This window comes from Equus asinus, chromosome 12 (genome assembly GCF_041296235.1).
Source record: "Equus asinus isolate D_3611 breed Donkey chromosome 12, EquAss-T2T_v2, whole genome shotgun sequence".
NCBI lineage: Eukaryota > Metazoa > Chordata > Mammalia > Perissodactyla > Equidae > Equus > Equus asinus.
This window is the reverse complement of record NC_091801.1, coordinates 5,560,776-5,583,284: the sequence shown is the minus strand read 5'-3', so window position 1 is coordinate 5,583,284 and position 22,509 is coordinate 5,560,776. Positions and strand designations below refer to the sequence as shown.

The window sequence follows — 22,509 nt, the reverse complement described above, 5'->3', positions numbered from 1 at the left end:
ATTGTTTGACTAATGGCCATTAGTGTAGTATAACCATGATGCTAACAGTCACAAGTCATGAAAAATAAAGAAATAGAAAAAAAATCAAAAGTTTACACTGTAAGAAAAACAACGCATAGCAGTTATATATCGCAGCTTGCCAATGAAATCAGTTGTCTCTGAGTTATCATAGATAGCCCTTCTTTCACTTTCAAACACATCTTCTTAATTTAAAGGTTCATCTCTCTGCTTCTGAGAACCTGGAATGTAAGATACACACTCAGACAGCAAATCATTCCACAGAAGGTGATCCCATTTTGGAGGAGTGACACAGATTCTTAAGGACTTCCTCTGGAACTGTGTTTCTCATCCTTGCCTGGCATAACATCTGACACCTACTAGAAATTCTAATATTTGAACAACAGATAAATTAAAATATACAAAATAGAACAAGAACATACATATATCACAGCTACCCAATGAGGAATAAAGGCACACAACTACTAGCAACTATATGATAATTTAGGCAGATTTTGGCTAAAAAGGTAACTCAAATTTTCTAAGAATGATTAACAACTTAGTTCATTAAAGATATTTGACAATTGCTTTTCTTTGCCTGTTGATTGCTGTGGGATGCTACAAGGAAAAAAAGGATCTTGTGGGACGTCACGAATTCTCAGGGCCCCAGTGAATCCTTCACAATATCAGAACTGCCCTATATGTAATAAGTGATCATTAGAACTTCAGTTTATGGCTACATAAATTCTAACAAACAAATGAGAAGAACAAGTTAATAGGCACAATGAATATGCCAGTTAATACTTAAATTTTTTTAAAACTAATCCTTAAAGAAAGACTAAGGTACAAAGATATGACTTCCAAAGGAAAACATGTTTTTTCATTCTTAAAATCATGTGTAAAGGTTCATCAACTGTAAGAAATGCACCACTCGGGTGCAAGATGTCAATATTGGGGGAGACTATGCTGTGCATTTGTGGGGTAGGGAATATATGTGGGAACTCTCCATACTTTCTGCTCAACCTTGCTGTGAACCTAAAACTGCTTTTAAAATGAAGTCTGTTTTAAAAAAGAACCAAAAGCAAAACTACGTATACATAGAGCAGTGGTTCTCAGTCTTTGCTGTGTTTGCTGTGCATCAGAATCACCTAGAAGGTTTGTTCAAATACAGATTGTTGGGCCCACCCCTAGACGGTTGCATTCAGTAGTTTTGAATGAGGCACAATAATCCGCATTTCTAAAAAGTTCACGTGATGCTCATGCTTCTGGTCCATGGACCACACTCAGAACCAGTGACACAGAGGGACTCAGAGCAGTGTTGTCTTACAGTTGATGAATATTGGGAATGTTTTTTCTTTAACATGGAAAAAATAATGAGTTCAAAAGGCATTCCTGTGTTAGTAACCGGTTAGCCACTCTTGAAAGAGATTATGGGATATCAATGAGATTAGAATCTTCCCAGATTTTCTATTTAAAGTTATTTTCTAAATGATGATTGGCCTCATCCTTTTTACTGAAATGACTGGCTCTTTTCCAAGTTATGTTTATGAATATTTCCAGAAACAATACAATTTTTAGAAAAAATGTTAAGGTATTTTTACATGAAATATGTAACAGGAAAGAATGAGTAAATAGATAATGTAATAAATGTTTTGGTAGTTTTTATCAATAATGATCTACTATCCTGCTTAAATATTATAATAATCACAATTTTAGTAAAATGGTATAGAATTCACAGCTTCTATCTCTGATGAATATAGGTTGAGGAAATATATACTGCATGTTTCAGGGTAATAGAATGTGACTAAGTATTCTATCAACATCACTGAAATTAAAAAGGAAAATAATTCCTTTTACTGACATTTGAAAAGGCTAAAAGTGGCAATTACACAGACATATTGCATTACTACAGTTATAAAATTATTAAACAATTTTCCCATGTTAATGCCTCTTGGACTTGTCTCGCGAGTCCAGAGAATATAATGAGAATTTAGCCTGACAGAATTATTCATTATTAGCATTACTATTATAAACTTCATTCTCCTGCATGCATTAATCGTTAGTTCCAGATTAAGCTGGAACCCGAGACATTCTGCAACTCGTTAGGAAGACCATTTTGCAATATTTTAGATTTTTTGTCTTACACGTTGATTAAATCTTATATAATTATTTAAATACCTGATATTTATATTTGATTACAGTTTTGCAAGCTTCAGATGACATTTCTCAGAGTAGATATAATGCATAATATCTCCTTCGTGGGCTCTCCCTGTTTTGTGTCCTGAGATATCTTAGATATACAGAGCAGGAATTGAAATCCTGGTCTGTGGTTCACTTTTCAAAGTCACATTCTACTTAAAACATAGATGTTTTAGAGTGACTAGGAACCTAAGCATGATTAGAAACAATCTAAGAATTTTAGCTCACAAATGAGCAGAGCCCAGAGACGTTCTGTGGTTTTTCCAGCTTTACACAGTCAGTGGCAGGACCAAGAGTAGAACTTAGACCTGAGTATTCTGCTCAGCGCTCTTGCCTCAGTACCTTTGTGCCTCTCTACTTGGCAACTCGATGAAGCAAATGAAAAGAATAGCTCCCTTGTTTTGGTTACAAAGAGCAAAAATATGCATATAACATAATAGACACTGGAAGGCAAGCAATTGAGAACCAGCTTGTGGGTGTTTCTCTACCTGAAATTCCCCTCAGGCAGCTGAGGATAACAAAGGCATTCCCACTGAGAGGAAGAGGATGGAGAGTTGCTCTCTAGGCCTAGGGCAAGGTGTTTTAGGGGAAGCCCATGACCTGGAATTTCCCACTCACTTGTGAACTGATGGAGCGTGATTCCGTCAGTCTTCAGGATGCTGTCAAAGGCGTTTAACTGACTTGTGTGTAAGCTTAGACTGGCAACCTATTCATAGTATTTCAGAATTATATTTTCATTCTCAATTGTTGTATATCTCCTATATTTCATGATGCTTTGGATTTTAAAAGATGAAAATCCAAATGGGAAAGGGAAATTTGAAAGCACAGTTGGTAAAGATTTAAAGTAGTAAAGATTTGAGAAACCAGATTTTTAAATATGTCTATTTTGTACATTGGAAAGGGTGTCTGTTGTGCTCTGTATGGAAGTTAGACCCCTGTGGGTGGGTGAGCAGTACTTGTTGAGTCAGAAACTTCATTTTCATGACCAGAAGAGCAATTGGCTCAACTCCGTGGGCACCACGGAGAACCAAACGTGGGAAATAGAAAGAGCAGAGGCTGAAGAATCAGAAAGAACATGATTCAAAAGTCTAGATCTTCCACTGAATGAAACTGGGCAGTAGCACAAAGCAGGACTAGAGTCTCAGCTGTGGCATTACATCTCTGTCCAAATCCTGCCCTCCAACAGACAGGCTGTCCCGTGTCGGCCATGGTAGTTCAGCTTTCTGAGTCTGAGTTCCTCTTCCGTGAATGACGAATAAGAATATGTGGCTCACGGAGTTATTGAAAGTCTCCAGCAAGAGCGAGAATAGCTAGCCTAGAGACTGATTTTATTTATTACTTATTAAATTATTTTTTCCACTTAACTCTTCTTTCATTTATCTTCCTTTTTTTATTTTTAAACTGTTTAAAAACCAACTTATATTTCTTGTTGGCTAAAGGATTTTAAACACTAGCAATGTAAAGGAATGAGTTAAACTGTTCTATGATACAAGAGAACATATAAGATTAAATAGAGAAACATAGGGATTAAAGAGAAATGGGGATTCAAGCAGAATTTTAGGGAGCACCTGAAACGGCTGTTACAATTTCCAGTCTTCTCATTCTTACCCAATAGAATGAATCCTCTTTTTAAAATTATCTTTTTATTTATGTTAAATATTTGGAAAATAGGTTATTGAGACAAATTAATTATGCAACAATATGCCAAGGGCAGCCTGAGGAGAGAGTTTGTAGGGTTAGAGGTCGGGTTGCTTTTAAACAACTGCTTTATTTTGATGATCATATTTTTAAATCTTGAACAGAAGAAACCTCAGAGAAAGAAGAATATTTGCTAATCTTTAAAGGTGTTATTTGAGGAAATGTGCCATTTGTGTAGCGTTTTTATCTCACACTAAAATGACAGTGCAAGAGACCTGGAGGGACAAAAACGGACTGACTGATATTTTCGTGAAAATCTGTATAGAGCATGAGACTATCCACAATTAAATGTAAAGAATCTGAAAAAGTATGCAACATATTTCAAGCAACTGAATACTTTTATTGTTTCACAGACCAAGGAATTAGACAAGGGAATATTAAATAATAATTCTTTTTATGAACAAGTGGCAAAAACATGACCTCACTGGAAAACAAAAAAAAGAATTAATGGTATTTCAAATCTCCAGTCTATAACATTCATGTGTGAATCATTTTATTTCTCTGAAATGACTCTTTGGAAATGGTCATGAAGACAGTAAGTGGACCAATAATCTTAATGAAGAGAGGATACTCATATTTTCTCATCTACGTGAAATTTTGGGAAATATTGACGTAGCCTGGAAAGCAAAACTAAACCAAGCTAAGCACTCGAACTTCACGTCTAAACGTCTGAACTTTTAGGCTGGTTTGTCACCCTAAAACATTACAAACTTGAGAAAATAATGTAATTCCTCTGGGACCCGGTTTCACCATGTATTAGAAGAGGAGATTCAAAAGGTAATTTCCTTAGGGGCTGGCCCCGTGGCTGAGTGGTTAAGTTCGCGCGCTCCGATGCTGGCGGCCCAGTGTTTCGTTAGTTCGAATCCTGGGCGCGGACATGGCACTGCTCATCAGACCACCCTGAGGCAGTGTCCCACATGCCACAACTAGAAGAACCCACAACAAAGAATACACAACTATGTACCGGGGGGCTTTGGGGAGAAAAAGGAAAAAATAAAATCTTAAAAAAAAAAAAAAAGTAATTTCCTTAGCGGCACTTCCAGGCTGCGGCTGTCGGAAGTCGGCCCGCCTGGGTCTTACAATGTTTAGGAGACTAGTTGTCAAGGAGATGTCTCCTCCTGCATCACTGCCGTCCTAGCTCCAGAACTGGGAAAGCATGGGAGCAAAATGGAATTCCAGAATTGAAGAGTCACAGGTTTGAGGGAGCCTTTGTTGAGAAAATATAGAATTCAGAAGTAAAAAGCAATGCATATCAGACATAGGCCAGTTCAATGCCAATTCCTTTGAAAATGGGTATCCACTCTCCGCAGACCATATAAATCACCCCTTCCTCTGGGGTCCCTAGACTCTTAGTACAGTGCGCTTGGCTCAGTGACACACATGAACGTGGCCTCCGTTAGACTGGGTACCCCTCTAAATAAGGCACCGTTAGTCTTTCTTTTCTCAGCATCTAGCAAAACACCTGACACTCTGTAAGCTGAGAGTAATGCTTTTCAATCCTATTGAAGGCTTAAATTTAAATGAATCTAATGCACAGTAGCAAACATTTTTCAGGTAAAGATCTTCACACACAGACATATACACACTCACAAAGGCACACAGAAAAAGCTGGGAAAAGTAGAATACTCAAAAATTTGCATAATTAATGAGCCACTTGTTGAAATTTAGTGAAGTGAATATTTTATACAATTATTGTCAATATGGATATTCATATATAAATGTATAAGTATACACACACATGTAGCTCGTTTTGGTTACATGTTTAAAATTTTCTAAAATCCATGTAAATCAAGAAAAACTGATAGCCTTTAAAAATATCATTGGGCTAAACTGTATTTTATACAATCATGCTCGAATTCGTTAAAATTATGACTCCTCTAATTCCTCTAATAATCATCACATTTCATTTACTTTAGAATTTTTTTAGTTCAGTACATACTGTATAGCAAAAAAGGGCTCATTTCCTAAGAATATGATTTGACCGTATTTCTATTTCTGTTAAATATTCTGCTAATGCAAACAAAGTAAAATAGATAATTAAGGTACTTTTTAGGATAAATCTATAAAATCCTTGAAAAACAACTGTATAGATTTAAATCCACATGCTTAAATTTAACATTATGTAAAAGGCCTTATTTTTGTTAAATGAAAAATAGAAAGATTTCTACTGGTGAGGTACTACCTTCTTTTATGTCAATATTTCCTACCATATAATTATAGGTTAATAAATACAGATAACTCTTTATATAAAAATGATAGCAATTTACCCATAATTTTTATTGGAGTAGCAACAATCCAATAGTTGTCAAAAATATTGTCTTCCTTTGTACCATGTAAATATATAACATATATAAATATAATATGTAATATATTACAATATAATATATATGTATGTAATGTGAGCCTTAAAAGCATCACAAAGGCAGTGATAATTTTTGCTGCTCTATTTTCTGTTTTTTATTTTTATAGATCAATAGTCTTTCTTCCTTTGATGGTCTAAGTAAGAAATTCCAGTTAGAAAATTAACTAAAAATTCTGTTCAACATTCATGGTTTGTATTTCTCATTTGGTAATTTTCTTGATTTGTAATAGATATGTGAAAGTATGTCCATTACACTTTATAATCCTTCTCTTATTATTGCTTTGCTTTATTAAGTTTAGGTAGAAAGTTAGAATTTTGAAGTCTTTTTTAAAAAACATATTACTCTATGGGAAAGAATATCATTAAAATATTGGAAAAAATCTGTATAGGTCATTACCCAAGCAACAGGAAAGTCTACATTTGTGAAGGATTTTAAAGAATAATGGTACAACTGATATATTGCTTCTAATTTTCTGCTGGAGCAAACTCTGAAGCCTTGATCCAAAACAGACAAAGCCTTAGTACCGATGCATCTGTCTTTGAAGAGGGTCACCCTGAAGCGATGACTCAATGATCTCAGAAGATGAGAGAGAATGGCAAAACCAGGAAGTAAGATAGATAAGTGAGGCAAGACCAAAAAGTCATTGAAAGGTCAAAAGAAGAAGATAAATTCAGTTACATTATCCTTTGAAAAGTGGCTTCTGCTCATGCATAAATGCCAACATTTGAAAGTCATTATCAGGAACATTGAAGGGGAAAAGGCTCTTCTCTGGCCCTTTCAAGGTACTGAACAAGAAGTTTCTTTAGCATAGAATAAATTTGAATGTTAAAACTGGAGAGCGTACAACCTGCAATTCTTATGTTCCAATCTTGTTTCTAGGTAACACTTGATAACTTATCATATTTGTGACAAATATGCATTCAGTACTGGTAGCCACAGACATATTTGCTTTGGCTGTTGGATGAAAAATAACACCACAATCGACTCTCAACACCCATGAGCCATTTAGTCAGATATGGCAAACCCAGTATCTATTAAATGTTACTTCCCACCCCCTGCCTCCTGACTCTCTAGGGTCTTCTGGACCAGAGATGTCACCATGGTTGGAACAGGGAGCTGAAAGAGCCTTTTTTTCATGAGCTCACGTAAGTGGCTCTAGCTCAAGACTAGCCAATGGTAAGCCAGAGGCCAGACTCCAGCCCATGTCCAACATGAGGGAGAATCACCCCAAATCAAGGAGTCAACACAATTCTGGTAGCCCAATCTTGCAATCTGGGTGAATTCATGAAGGAAATAGAGCTAAGCATTGGGAGTGGTGGTAGTGGTGGGGAGTGGGCAGTCAGGGTTGGAAAACATTGAAGAGGAGAAACAGGGACTAGCTCCATATGGGTTTCCATCCAGATTTGGGGTGCTCTGCTTAGATGTCACTCCTGGCCCTGGTTTTTGAAAGGTAACTAATAAAGATGAATTTATCTTTGATTAATTTGAAAGGGATATTTGATTTCGTCTCTAATCGCAGATTTGGCAGGCTCATAAGTTAATATTTATTTGATGGTCTAATTAGCAAAGTGTCTTGTTAACTCAGGTTAAAATTAGGAATGGAATGTATTGATTGACTTTTCCTCTTGTCATAGGAATATACTTTGCTTGGATCACTCATTTTTTCCTCATTCTTCAAAAGCTTTTTACTTAACGTATTATTTTTCTCAATGAGCTTTTTAAAAAAGTTTTTAATTTTGTAATAATTTTAGACTTAGAATAATATACTCACTCCAAAATTGTATCAAAATCAGGATATTAACATTGACATACTACTATTAACAGAACTACAGACTTACTCAAATTTCACCAGTTTCACACTAACGTCCTTTCTCTTTTCCAGGAGTCTACCAATGATCCCATAGTGCATTATATCTTTAAGTCTCCATGGTCTCCTTGAACCTGTAACAGTTGTTCAGTCTTTTCATGACTCGGCACTTTTAACACACTTTGATTGAAGAGTCCTGATTGATTACGTTGTAATGTTCCTCCATTGGGTTTGTCTGAAGTTCTCTCATAATCGGAAAAGTTTTATGCATTACTTTGCAAGAATAACACAGAAGTGATGTTATGTCCTCAGTGAATCATATCAAGGAGTTTAGAATGGTGCTGGCCTTGTCACCAGGGTCTTTACCTTGATCACTTGGTTGGTCTGACGTCTGCCGGTTTTCTCCAACGTCAAGTTACTCTCTTTTCCTTTGTAGTTAATAAACTGGGAGAGAGAATTTGAGGCTATGCAAGTCTTGATTCTCCTCAAACTTCTACCACCAAATTTAGAATTCATTTTCTGGAACTAAGTGAATATTCTTTGCGCTCTCTCTCTTTTAGCTCATTTTGATACTTAGGAAGGTATGTCTATGTAGTTGATCCAATGGTTCCCTTTGGACTTCTAACTTCATTGATGCCTTTAGTGCTGCATTTCCTTATTTGATTCTTTAATATCTTTTTAATCATCCATTGCCTTTTAACAATAATCTTTTCTGTTTTTTTCTTTATGCTCATCATTTTAGCTCCATTATTTCTACTTAGATGATATAACACTAATTTGTCCACCTTCATCCTCATCTTTCTTTTAATTGTATGTATACGTTTACGTATTTTAAAATGCTCACCATCAGTTTTTTTTGACAAAAGTTTTCTCAGTCATTATTTAGATGACATCAAACTTTAATAGATCTGTGGGAATGACTAACGCCTGCAGAATTTCCTAAGTTCTTATATATTAAAAACTTTTTCTAATATGCTTGATATTTGAAGGACATCGTGTCTAGACATAAACTCCTGGGTTCAAACTTTATTTTACTGAGTTTAAAAAAAATACTACTCCATTGGTACCTTGATTTGTATATGATTTTGCAAAGTCTGATGTTCCTTTAATTCTTTCACCCTTGTGAATTCTTTCATCTTTTTGTCTGGGGACCTTGAGGATTTTATCTTCATCTTTGAAATCTAATAGTTTTACTGGGAAATGTCTAGACATTTATCATTTTGGATTAACTTTTTTAAGTGTTTGGTAAGCCTTTTTTCAATGTGTAGATTCACATTCCTTTTTGTATCTCTGAAAAGTTTTCTTGGTTTATAGTCTTAAATATATTAAATTTTTTTGTTTTTTCTTTTTCAGAGACTCCAATAATATGAATATTATTCCTTCTTTGCCTATCTTCCATTTCCACTACTTTTTAACACTGTTTACTTTATTGTGCCATTTTCATTATCTTGGCTGTTTTCCTATCTTCATTTAATGTATTTTTATTAAATCTTAATTTGAGTCTGTTCTTTCATGTGTATCTTAAAATTAATTTTTTGTTTTAGAGATAATTTAGTCATTTTTTGCACATTTTCCCAGCTTATCATTTTTATTTTCATTTTTTTCTATTTGTATACTTAATTCTAAAATTTCGTATTCAAGGTGATTTTTCAGATCCTCAAATGCTTACTCAAATGTGTTTAATGCTTTTTGGAGTATAGACATATTATTTTTTTCCTGTTTCTTTGTTCTTTTTAGCATAGATTTGCTCCATCAATTGTGTGAAATTTTTTCTGATTTTTAAAAATATTTTCCTCTTAACTTTACAATGCTTTTGTTCATTTAAAGTACTAAGGAGTTTTACTAGATTCTCATTTTACTGGTGTCATTTCCTGCCAGACTAGGAAAAATCAGGTACGTTGACGGAGTTAGTTGTCTGTTTCCTTGTGTGTTTGTTTTAGTGGGCTGGGTGAGTTGTGGGTCTTTCAATCTTGAGTATGTATCATTTTTCTCCTTTTGCCTTGCAAGCCTATAAATCTCTCCCTTTTTCTTCTTTCTCCCCCCACCATCTCATTGCCAAAGGTCACTTCTTCCTTCATATTTGCCTTTTTAATTTCTTAGAAGTTACGTATTTAGAATCTTGTGCCTTTATATCTCATTCATCCCTGTAAACTGAGTCTGTCTCTTTAAGTTATCTACCTTGTCCTTGCTATGACATCTGATATTTTTAAATAGCACCTACTTTGAAATCTCTTCTCTGCAGTCTGTGCTCTGACCTGCCTGGTTACTATATTAGTATTTTAAACTTTAGGGTAGTTTTAATCTTTCTGGTGGTTGCTCCAACTCTCCCACAGGAACCTTTGCTAACATCCCTTCTCTCACATCTTTTCTCAGTCAATCTTGCTCGGCTCAAAGCTTTACAGAGGACAAAGGGGGAGCAAAATGCTGGGGATTTTTATCTTTTCCTCTTACTCACAGTTACTTTGCAATTTTGGCATTCGTTGTCCTCAGATAATGTCGAGGGTGTAATTTTGTGTAGAATTTCCATAGTTGTGACGTTATTTCATGCTATTTGAGAAGGACTTTTGGAGAGGTTGATGATTACTACACATCCACCATTGTCTTGAGCAATCCTAAAACCCCCCTTTGTCAAGGGTTTAGTATAGCATTTCTACCCATCCTTACATGTTAAGCTCAGACCCCTGTTGCTAGGAAGGGTCTAAGATTTCATCTGTCCCCAGTCACACACTTTATGTGTATGATAGCTGAAGCTGTGCTGCTGGAAGTGATCAATTCAGGTCATATGAGGTTTCATGCCTTCATAGAAAATGCCCTTCCCACTTTACCATATCCTCTCACTCTGCATGTGCTAAGATCTAAGGTACCTATGAGCAGTAATAGACTGCATGTTTAGGTTTTTATCTCCTTATATCATACAGTGCAGTGCTGTCAGTAGAGGATGGAAATTGGGATTGACTCACCTACCTGGATAGGCAGGCAGAAGCTTCTCCTCTCATCACAGTAGAGTAAGATACTTAGAATGGAAGATAAATGGAAAATGAGTTCATGACAAGACACACTTTGTGTAGATACTTAAAAGCAAGGTTTTACCAATAGCTGACTCTTCATATAAGTCAGATCATTTCAGTGTCTATCTCTGAGAACCAAAACACTTGAGAAATATGAAGTCTGTGGAGTCTGAGGATAGCCATGCAGCATCATAGCTCCAATTATTAAGGCTGGAAAGCAATGCTTCACAGCCAGAGAGCCCCACCAGCACAAATGACTCCAGAAAATTTTGCCTCAGCCTCTGTCTTTACCATAACTCCTATAATCAGCCATCCCTCTACATTGTATATTAGCCTTTGTATTAAAAATTTCCTGTGTGTGCATGTATGTATGTGTGCAGATGAAAGACTCATTAGCCTGTTCTGACTAAAGTATATATGGCTAAGAACATTGGAATAGGATCCCATTGACCTATTTTATTTTTAATAGGAAAAAACCCCATATCTATATTGGTCCAATGGCAAGACTCTTTAATCATATGGTTTCCTACCTCAGGGATAAGTGTGGGGGAGGAGGATGTTTTAGATGGTATAGCTTCCTTTACGCTGATGAAACTGTGAGATAGAAATATATACTTTTTTTCATATTCATCATGTTTCTGTTATTCTTACTTTATGAAACTTTCAAAATATTATTTTCTGGCTTAAAGAGAATTTTCTTTATTATTACTGAAATCATCATATGGGTTTCTTTTGGATTAACTGATTTTTAAATAAATTATTTGTTGTTAAAAATGCTTCTACTTAGTTTTAATGAAAATATGAATTTAATTTGCTTTAATTGTATTTTACACACACAAACATAAATATATACATGAAATAAATACATGCATCCACGTCTATACAATTGTGTCTATATATCTATACATACACATGCACAAATATCTTATGCACATGTTTAATTCTATTTTATAAACATGACTTGATTTTATAGCTATGGCAGTTAGCCTTACTATCATGTTCCAATAGAGATGAATCTTCCAAATATAAAATTTGGTTTAACTGGGAAAATAGGCATTTTATACAATAATCATACAAACGAGAGTTGACAAGATATTTTTGTAGATTAATCCAGATATAATCAAAATAGTTTATATCACAAAGGTAAATGCTAGTTAACCATGGGTATCTTAGTCCTGTGTAAAAATAATATAATAAGACAATATGAGATTAATCCTATTGAAAACATATTTTTTCTTAGGTTTTTATTTGATATTTTGTATTTTTAAATTAAATCCATGTAATGATATATCTTATTTAAAAATAGACTAAGTTTAATGACAAATTCATATATAAATCCATTGCTCTCTGCTTTGGATGAGTATTACCTGCTTTGTATCCCACCTCATGGTCTATTTAATGTTCCCTGCCAAATAGGGTCAATATTCTAGTAGGTTAAAGAAATAATAAATAATATATAGTTCTTTTGGAGAGTTATGCTGCACATAAGTCATTACAGTTTCTGTGATAATATCCTATATATTCAATATCTATGAAAGGTCATAATCTTCAAAAAGACAATTTCATGTTTTGACATATAAATTGTGAGTAGCATATCAATACATTTAAAAGTTATTTGCTAAAATTATTCACAATGTATTTTGTAAAGAATTAATGGGGAAATTTTAATTTTTAAAATCCAAATACTCTTGAATTCAACAAACACAAAAGACCTAAATTGCCCAAAGGTAAAAAAATTAATCTTTTTCTTTTATTTGGCATAAAAAAATGGATATACTCTTCACATAGTTCAAGTGCTGAACTTGGTTGTAGAAATTTTTTATTCTAAGGCTACTTCTTGTGAAAAGCAATCTTTTTATAATAGCAGTGTTAGGAAAGAGGAAGGCATATATAAATATATTTATTTGCTTATAGTAATAAGTCCCCTTTAATGATGTATTTTGCTTACATAAGAAATATAAAATTAAAACAGTGTTGTACAACAGTCAGGACAGTAGTTAAATAATGTGAACTTGCAATAACTTTGCCAGGAGACTAATGCCATGATTATAACCTACACATGTTGTTGGATTCATATCACAGACAGTGTATGCTTGCTTTGTCGGTTTCTTGCACAAGTTTTCCAGTGATAACAAGGAAAACTTAGAAAAACCAATAACTAGATGGCAGGTGAAGGAAAAGTTCCTGAAATTCACATAGAGGTTTCTAGCACGAATGAACCATGAATCTGAGATCAAGAATACTGGCAGAGGAGGATGTACAGACAATAAGATAACAAATTTTGAGTCAAACAATCAATATTTAACAATGATCCATACTTCACTCAAAATTTAACAGTTTTGAGTCAAATGATCAATATTTCCATAAAAAAAATTGTCAGTAGGCATTTGGAAATTTCAAGACTGTCCATGTGGACAAAAATCATTTACATTTAGGTGGTAGAAGAAAATCTATGAGAAAAGTCCAGAAACAGAGTGAATGATAAAGGAAAGAAGTAAAATATATAAGTGAAAATATATAAAGGTGGAGATCCACAGAAGGAGATTGATAAATATCAGTCACAGAGGTTAGGGATTGCTAAATAAATGGGTGACATAGTAAATTCAAGAGCAGAGGTTCAACAAAGAGATGATCATTAACATCAAATGCTTGGAAATTAAAAATATAAGGACAACATAATGTTGCATATTTAATGAATGGAACTAAAATAAACAATGAGAAAGCGCAGAACTTCTAGAGGGAAAGCATGGGCAGATTTAGTCCAGAACGCTAGTGTTTAAGGAGTGAATAAAGCGCGAGTTGATGTTTGGAACTTCTTTCCTTTAACAAAATTGCAAAAGAAGAGATAAGGAAGCAAGGCATTGGAAGCTTTTGAATGCTTGATTTTGGGAGAGTTGTTGGTTTTCTTCTCTGTTTGTTTATATTTTAACTGTTAGAAGAACTAGGACATAAGTTGGCCATAATTTTCTTCACTGGAATTGGAATGTTGCAGTGTTTAGAGTTCCCCAGTAACATCGAACATATGAAAAGAATAGAAAATTGCCATATTCCTATTACTTATGGGAAACTGTCAGTGTTTTCCCAGAGATGTTTTATATTCTTTTAAATAATTTACTAATAAATGCAAAGAAATTCCTACACTTTGGGAGATAATTCATCAGAGTGCTAAAAAAAAAAATTCAAAACATATTATCTAAAGAGAGAGAACATTTGCTCTATTTTCCTAAAAGTCATTTCCATGTATTTTACCATTGAATGTGAATGATACCTAAGTCACTTAAAATGTGAAAGTCTTAGATTTAACAGCTTACATGTGTCTCAACTAGATGTTCCCAGATCCTCCGCAACCTTGGAAATCCTTTCTTATTTAACTAAGTATATCAGGTAGCCCTTCCCCAATTTCTGAGGCTTCTTAGAACACTTACCTTCTCATGTTCATAAGTCACACAAGATTTCTTGTTAAATTTTCATTTCTACACTCATCATCTTACCGAATGTAAGAGAAAATGAAATAGCCCGTAACACAGGCCAGAGAGTGACTGAAAATTGGCTACCTGGTATTCTGGCTGTTCCTCCTATCAGGAACAGTTTGTCCTTTCCCAGAGCGCTGCCCAGGACAGCCACACGTGGTTCAGCAGACTGTGCCCTGCGCAGACGCAAAGCTGAAGGGGCAAGCGAAGTTTCTGATTGAGCCCAGAGCTGTGGCCCATGGTTTCTCTCATCTGATGGAAAACCATCTTTCCTAGTTTCACAAGAAGCCATATGGGGTAGCATCAGCTGTGGCTCCTCTGGATCCTATATCCTTTTAAACTCCTCCCTCCATAAATGTCTTTCTTCCTCAATTCTCTATACTTTCCTAAGCTCAAATCTTCCCAACTCCTGCTGCCCCGTTGCCTAGGACCCGAATTACAAAGTCTCCTGCTCTAATTTGTCTAGGCTTTCACCTAGGCTGTATCCAGTGGCTTCAATTTTTTGCATAAGCTCAAAGTCAAGTGGTTTTCTAAAAGTTATTTTTTTCCCAATATGATTTCTGCTTTCCTGCCATTTTTAAATAAACTTTTTTTTGACCTTTAATTTTCTGTGGTTTTGCATCCTTCTAAATAAGAAACAATCTTAATATTTATGCCTCAATTTAATGAACCCCTTTAGAACCATGGAATGGTAGAAGGAGTTGAGCATCCTTAGATCTAGGGGTCAATGTTACAGAGCTCTTCTTCAAACTGTTTCTTCACAGTCATTGACTATTTTTGAAATAAGAAATAGATTTCCACAGCACCAGGAAATAAGCAGGGGGCAATTAATTCAAAGAAAAGAAAAAGGAAAGGTAGTACAAAACAATGTATTTTATTTCCCTGGGGAACACAGAACATCTTGCCCATGAAAGAACCTGAGGTTTCTTTGAAGATGACGACTTGAAAGGACCAGGCTATTGACTGATTCAGAGCAGCCTTGGGAGTGAGTGAAAAGACCATTCAGCCTGGCCTTGGTCCAAAGGAAACTTTTCTCTTGCTTTTTTTTTTTTTTTTTTGTAAAGATTGGCACCTGAACTAACATCTGTTGCCAATCTTTTTTTCCCTTCTTCTTCTCCCCAAGGCCTCCCACTACATAGTTGTATATTCTAGTTGTGGGTCCTTCTAGTTGTGGCACGTGGGATGCTGCCTGATTGTGGCCTGATGAGTGGTGCCATGTCCGTGCCCAGGATCCGAACTGGCAAACCCTGGGCCACCAAAGCGGAGCGCGAGAACTTAACCACTCAGCCACGGGGCTGGCCCCCAAAGGAAACTTTTCTAACATATGTTAAAGCAGTCCTAAGCAAGATATCTGATATTTCAGAGCAGTTTAGGACCGTCAGGAATAGAATAATATGGTAAACAATTATCCATTAACAATTTGATGAAACAGCATCAGAGAATTGGTTGAACATTTTTGCTTTGCTTATCTCTGTAGTGAATAGTCACAGAATCTCTCTTCTAAGAGAGGTAATTACATTGGGCTTCAACACCAGGTTACCTTATAATTTATTATGGGAGTATTCTGTAATCGAGCAGACATTGCTATATGCATTTCTTTTCCCTTGAGGTCGTTTTAAACTAGTCTTAAAACTACATTCCCACACCTCAACAGGGCTTTGCATTTGCTCTATGAACTTCCCTATATATACTTCATTAGTGAGCATCAACAAAAAAAAGGTTTCCATGGATTTGTATTAATCATTTCTATGTGGGTGGTTTTCTCCAAAATAGTAGAATAGACTTGTATGTGTGCGTATATTTAAATTCTGTTAAACTCTTTTGTAGAGCATGTAGTAACTTTAACAAGGAAACAAAATTTGTTTTTCAGTTATTATAAAACTGCATAGATAATTATGCTATCTAGTGTTTTAATGCTATTTTGTATGGCTGTATACCTTTTAAATAATGGTATAGAATGAGGTGTTTACATTATATAAGAAGACAAAAGTATGTCTGTACATCAAATAAAGGTAAATCAAATAAAGGTAAATGGGAACTCTAATAAAATGATTATCATAAGACGGCAGGAGCCAACAAGTTGTAAAATAGTTCTCCTAACACTTAGCGTATTTTAGGATATCATTCTGGAGAATGCCCAACCCCAACTACTCAGTGCGTTCTTTCTCACTAGGCAGACGTCTGGGTGTAAACCTTAAGTGCTTCTGGTTGTTTTCATTGTCCCTTTATACTAACAGGTTGAACAAAAGATTAAAATCTAATTGAAAACCAAATACCACCATCCGGAACTGGTCTCACCTGTGCCCGTATGTTAATAATTACAAATGGTGGAAACAAACCCTGGGGATTCTTCTGATACACAAATTTGCATTCCTTCCAGAATCAGAAATAATACTCATACCGAGGGATTATTAGTGTTTCCCACGGAGCCTTTACTCAAAGCACATACAGAACTCCATAACATAAAAGGAAAACCAAAGAAAGCTCATTATTGTAAGACAAAGTGCTTCAATGAATAGACGTGAAAAATTAAAGAGGCAGAATGTATCTATCTCCTGTTTGCACAATGTGCAGAGAGATATATCTTTTATATCCCAACAGAGGGAAATTTAAATATTAAAATAGTCATTTATATCACACAAGGGTGCAACTAAATATGCCTTAAATTTTAAGCTTCCCACGGTGCCCTGCTAGAAGTCCACAGCTGAGGAGGCAATAATCTATACCATTCGGCTGACCGACTGATCTTATAATGGTAAGCTATCAGAATTCAATTTGGCCGTTGTAAAGCCCATAATTTCAATAGAATGCTGCCGGGATTTTCATAAATTGAGGTTGAAAAGTAAGTGCCAGAAGAATCTTAGTTTCATCATTTACACATTCAGTTTTAGATTATTCTAATTTCTAAAACACATTCTTTTTATTAGAATTTTTTTCTACTGCCCTATGGTCAGAAATCAATTTTTAATAGAACTTTGTAAAGATTTCCCTTTGTTTAATAAAAAAGCCACATATAATTAAAATTTTCTAAGATCAGAATAGATTGCTAAAGGAATTTTCATAATTCTCTTGGTGGTATTTAAACATCTGGATTTCCACTATTTTGAAATATTTATGTTTCAAATTATTCCTAAAATTAAGTTTGCAGAGGCTCTTGTATGCAATCTTTTACATTTACATTTATTCTGCTTTATTAGAAATGTAGTTTTAAAAAACTTAAAACTTTATAGAAAAATGGGTGGAGATACAAAGAGAATAATTGGTGGAAGAAATATAAATGTCAATAAACATAAGAAAAAACTTTATAGCAACCAGCAATACAAAATAAGTACACATTATAATGTGGTATCATTATTGTTTATCAACTATTAAATGTTTTAAAAGCATATTATTCAGTACTAATAAAGTTAGATGAGTATTCTCATTCATATCTGGGAACCAGTCTCATAAGGACCATGACTTTAAATTCATTATATTTTCATTGGTTTTACATAATACATCCACTTCCAGCCCTAATGAAATAATCAGAAATGTATGCACAAATATTTTTCCAAAATGTAATAATGATTCTAATAATAACGACCATACGCAAAATTTAATGAACAATTGTCGTGTCATCTTTTTTTTAAAGGTTTTCAATATGTTAACTTACTAATTATCACCACGATCCTATAAACTTTGTACTATTATTACCCTTACTTTACTTATGAGAAAATTGAGGACCAGAGGCTTTAAGTAACTGGTCCAGAGTCCCATAGTTACTCAGTATTGTGTCCAGATTACATACCAACCAGGCAATTCTTGTTGCAGAGTATGTGATGTGAAATCCACATTATTTTTAGGAATAAGAATAATAATGATAATAACAATAAACGGAAATAGCCAGAATGCTTTACAATAGTAAAATTCTTTGCAAAAACTGAGATATATACACATGACAAAATGATAAGCAGCAATTAAAGCTTATTTTTGAAAATTTCTAATGATATAGCAGAGAGCTAATATTTTATGAAATAAATAGGAGACTACAAAGCATTTAAATATGTTTCTAATTATTTATAAACATGCATATATAGTGTAGCAAGAACATTACCTTTAGCAATTATAATTTATCCTCAAGATAGAATAGTCTTTGTTCAGGAAAGAACCTTGATAATTTGTCTAAATATAGATTATGAGACACTGATGTCATTGAATAGTAGGAGACAATAGTAGAAAATGAAAATAGTAGAAAATGATTTCTACACAGAAAATATTATATATCTTCCCCACTTGAAAACAAGTTCATATGTCTATGTATTCACTCATTCACGACTGGAATTTTAGGGTGAGGGAAGAATGACATCAAGGGAAGGGAAAAGATAAGAGAACTGGAGAAAAGAAATGGGATGCAGAATAGAGAAGAAAGTGAAAGAGAAGGAAATCAAGAGTAATGGAAGGCAAGCGACGGGGGTTGATTAATACTGCAAGAGGCTCAAGCCTTAAATTAATGAGACTTTTTAAGAAAAAATAATTTAGTATTTAATTTTAAGTTTTTTGCTTTGTGGTTGCTATAGTGAATTTCTTCTATTTCTCCTGAAACTCGAGTCTAAGTTTAAACAAGGCCACCTTATAGAGTTTTTGCCTTTGTTTTTTCCTTTCTTTTTAGTTTGGTAGGATGACATAGCAATTAAAAGTGTCCTCAAACTTGAAAGACCCCATTCAGGTCTTTGATCAAATGTTACCTGCCCAGTAAGATCTTTCCAGACCAGTTTTTAGAAACTGCAACCCCTACTGTACTCCACTGCTTAATTTTTCTCCATAGCACTCAAGACCATCTGACGTATAAGCTATTATACTCATTTGTTTGCCTGGGCGTCTGCCCTCATACTCTTCACCACCCCTGGAATATAACTCACAAGAATAGGCTTCCATCTGTCTTTCTCACTGTTGTTTCCCCAGGATCTTGAACAGCGCCTTCCACAGAGTCTGTATTCACTGAGTATTTTTTTTTTAAAGATTTTATTTTTTTCCTTTTTCTCCCCAAAGCCCCCCAGTACATAGTCGTATATTCTTCTTTGTGGGTCCTTCTAGTTGTGGCATGTGGGACGCTGCCTCAGCGTGGTTTGATGAGCAGTGCCATGCCCGCGCCCAGGATTCCAACCAACGAAACACTGGGCCGCCTGCAGCGGAGCGCGCGAACTTAACCACTCGGCCACTTGGCCAGCCCCCACTGAGTATTTTTTGAATGAATGAAAGGATCTGTGTTCATGTTGTGGTGAACATGTAAAGATAGATAAAGTACTAATCGCAAAAATGCAGAATAGTGAAAAAGAATACAGTAGGATGCAGAAATAAAAACCAGAAATAACTAGCAAAATATATATATTATATGCCCCTTGTGAATTCTCTAAGCTCTTAGAGAAGATATACCACAGAATAGGGGAAAAAAATTGACATAGTCTTACCGAAGTCTTGTGAGATGAGGTCAACGCAGCTCACATAGGAAATGGAGATATGACTGGAGATTATATATCCAAATGTTAATGAGTTATCATTTCTCTGTTATGGGACTATTGGCATTTTTTATTCTAGTCTTTATCCATTTATATATATTCCCATTAAAAAACAAACGTGCTATTTGAATTAGAAAAACATTTATAGAAAGAGGAAAAATCTATAACCATCCACAAAGATGGGATAAAGAATTACAAGCTTTCCCTTCACTTTCTTCATCTTCATCCATTTGAAAATTGAACTTGTTAGAAGGAGAATGGTAATGTTACCTTCAGTAATGGGGGACCTGAACGTACAATTATTAGACAGCTTACTCCTTTGTAGATTAGTAGGAGAGATTGTTTTTTCCAAATCCATATACACCCACAGGAGGAAGGCTTCATCTGCTAAAAGAATTCTGCGGGAACTAGGCTACCCACTCACAGAAAGTCTTTCCCTCATAAACGAAGAGTGCTCTATCATAAATCTCTCCAGTTGTAAATCCATTTTTACTTTTTCATTTTTTTACTTCTAACATTCTGTAGATTATTTTTCTTGAAATATCAGTTTTTTTAGAGGAGTCTCATAAATTGTGCAAAGGCATGAAGCTTTGATTTAATTAAGTCTAGAATATTTTAAATTTTGGACTCAATTGATTCTAAATACTGCACAATGAAAAGCACTTAAAGGGTATAGCAATTGGTTTTTTATTTAACATCTGTGTAAATTTATCTTTTAACGTATTTGCTCTCCATTTTCAGATTATCATTTTATTAACTGGCTCTTTGTGCCATAGTTGTCCGTTCATTCATTCAATAAATGAGCTAATATTTCTTGAACATCTCCTCCACACAAAATGAAGTGTAAGAGTTCAATCAATATGATGATCCAAGATATTCACATATAAAACAGTTAAGCAAGACTAGTAATAAATAGTGTATTGAGCAACCATGTAAAACTATATAAATAAGACTAATTTCTACCCATCCATTACCACATCAAACAAAATGGATGGAAGTATTTAAACCAAACTTTTGGAAGCTAATGTAGTAATTGTATATCTTAAAATACAGGTTATTGGCATAGCCGACATACCAACATTCACCTTGGAAAGACCTTGGGGCACTGCACAGTGAAATGTAGTCATACTCCTGATCCTCCTTGAGTACGTGGAGAAGCTAGGTCATTACTGATGCAGAGATGTGTTTTTAACCACCCTGGAAGAGAAAACACACGGTCATTTCAAAAACAAGCTTCAGATCAAATCACAAGAGGAATCACTAGGAATTGCAGGTTTTGATTTGTTCCTGAGGTGCTTTTCACATGGGCAACTCTCTGGAGAGCTCTGCACATTGGAAAGCAATGGGGGTTTCTTAGACTGTGGTTATAATTCCCCTGAGCAAGGCTGGGGAGGCAGGCAGCCGCTAATAACCTCTGGATGTTCAAGGAAGAAGTAGGTTGAAGGAAATAGGATTGCGAGGACACAAAAAGAATACAAATAGAAGCATAGAAAAAGCAGGGGCTTGGAAGTAGGTCAGATTGCATTAGATTTTGGCTTCAGAATTTACAATAAATGTGTCCTTGGAAAAGTTATTTGACCTTCTTGATCTTTAGTGTCACCATGTGAAAAGCAGAAGTAATTTAAATTTCTCAGAGTTCTTGTTTGTAAAGTGTCTGCCTTCCACACACAATAGCAATGATGACTATTATAATTCCCAGGTTGCATGGAGATTTTTAAAATAGTTTCCATATATGGATTCCAAAGAGGCAAACCAGAGTTTCTGTTGTGGCATAAAGTAGAGGTGATCTTGTCTCATACAGAGAAACTGTCCACTCCACTGACATTTCTCTCCAGTGAGTTCAGCAGTATTTATGCTGGTGGACAAGAGTATCCATTTTTGTTAAGCTACTGAAGCTTGGAGAGTCTGAATATCTAATGAGGGATGTTGTGGTAGTTAATTTTAATCTCTCTCTCTATATACACACACACACACACTATTGCTTCTGTTCATCCAGAGAATCCTGACTAACATATGGGGAAAAAAGACAGAGGAAATAGTGGGTCCAGCACTTTGAAAGTTAAAATTTAAAAAAATTTGTTACATTTCATATTAAAAAATATATATCATAGTAACTATTCTTGTCATTGTCTTTTTGTAGAATCTGATGGCTGAGAATGACTGTGTTTTAGGTCTGGAAAGGACTGAAAGAAGTAACTCTTTCTTTTCCTCCATGAAAGCAGCCAACTGAGTAAGTTTACAGAGGCCTCCCAACTGTCCAGCTATTGGCTCTTGGATTTTTTCACATGTGAACCCTGATATTATCGGCAAAAGTAAAACATGGGAGAGTTTGACTTTGAGGACTTTACAAAGTGCTTTAAAGGGTCATTATTGATCAGCTTATTTGTTGACCTATCTTGGCTTGGCTGGAAGAGACATTTAACTGCTGAAGCACATAGTTGAAGCAATTGAAATTTGTGATATTTTTTCAGG

General features: G+C 34.9%; 1 long non-coding RNA gene across 6 annotated transcripts in view; it reads right to left on the bottom strand.

Annotated features, from left to right (window-relative positions):
* Positions 1–22,509, bottom strand: part of LOC139039873 (uncharacterized) — a 423,143-nt gene that overhangs the window by 274,827 nt on the left and 125,807 nt on the right. For 5 of the 6 annotated variants that reach the window (XR_011493095.1, XR_011493091.1, XR_011493094.1 and 2 more), the window contains exon 2: positions 21,123–21,234. This is a non-coding gene — a long non-coding RNA (uncharacterized lncRNA). Of the gene's footprint in view, positions 1–21,112; positions 21,235–22,509 lie in introns of all 6 variants that reach the window. The other variant, XR_011493093.1, reaches the window with a different exon arrangement.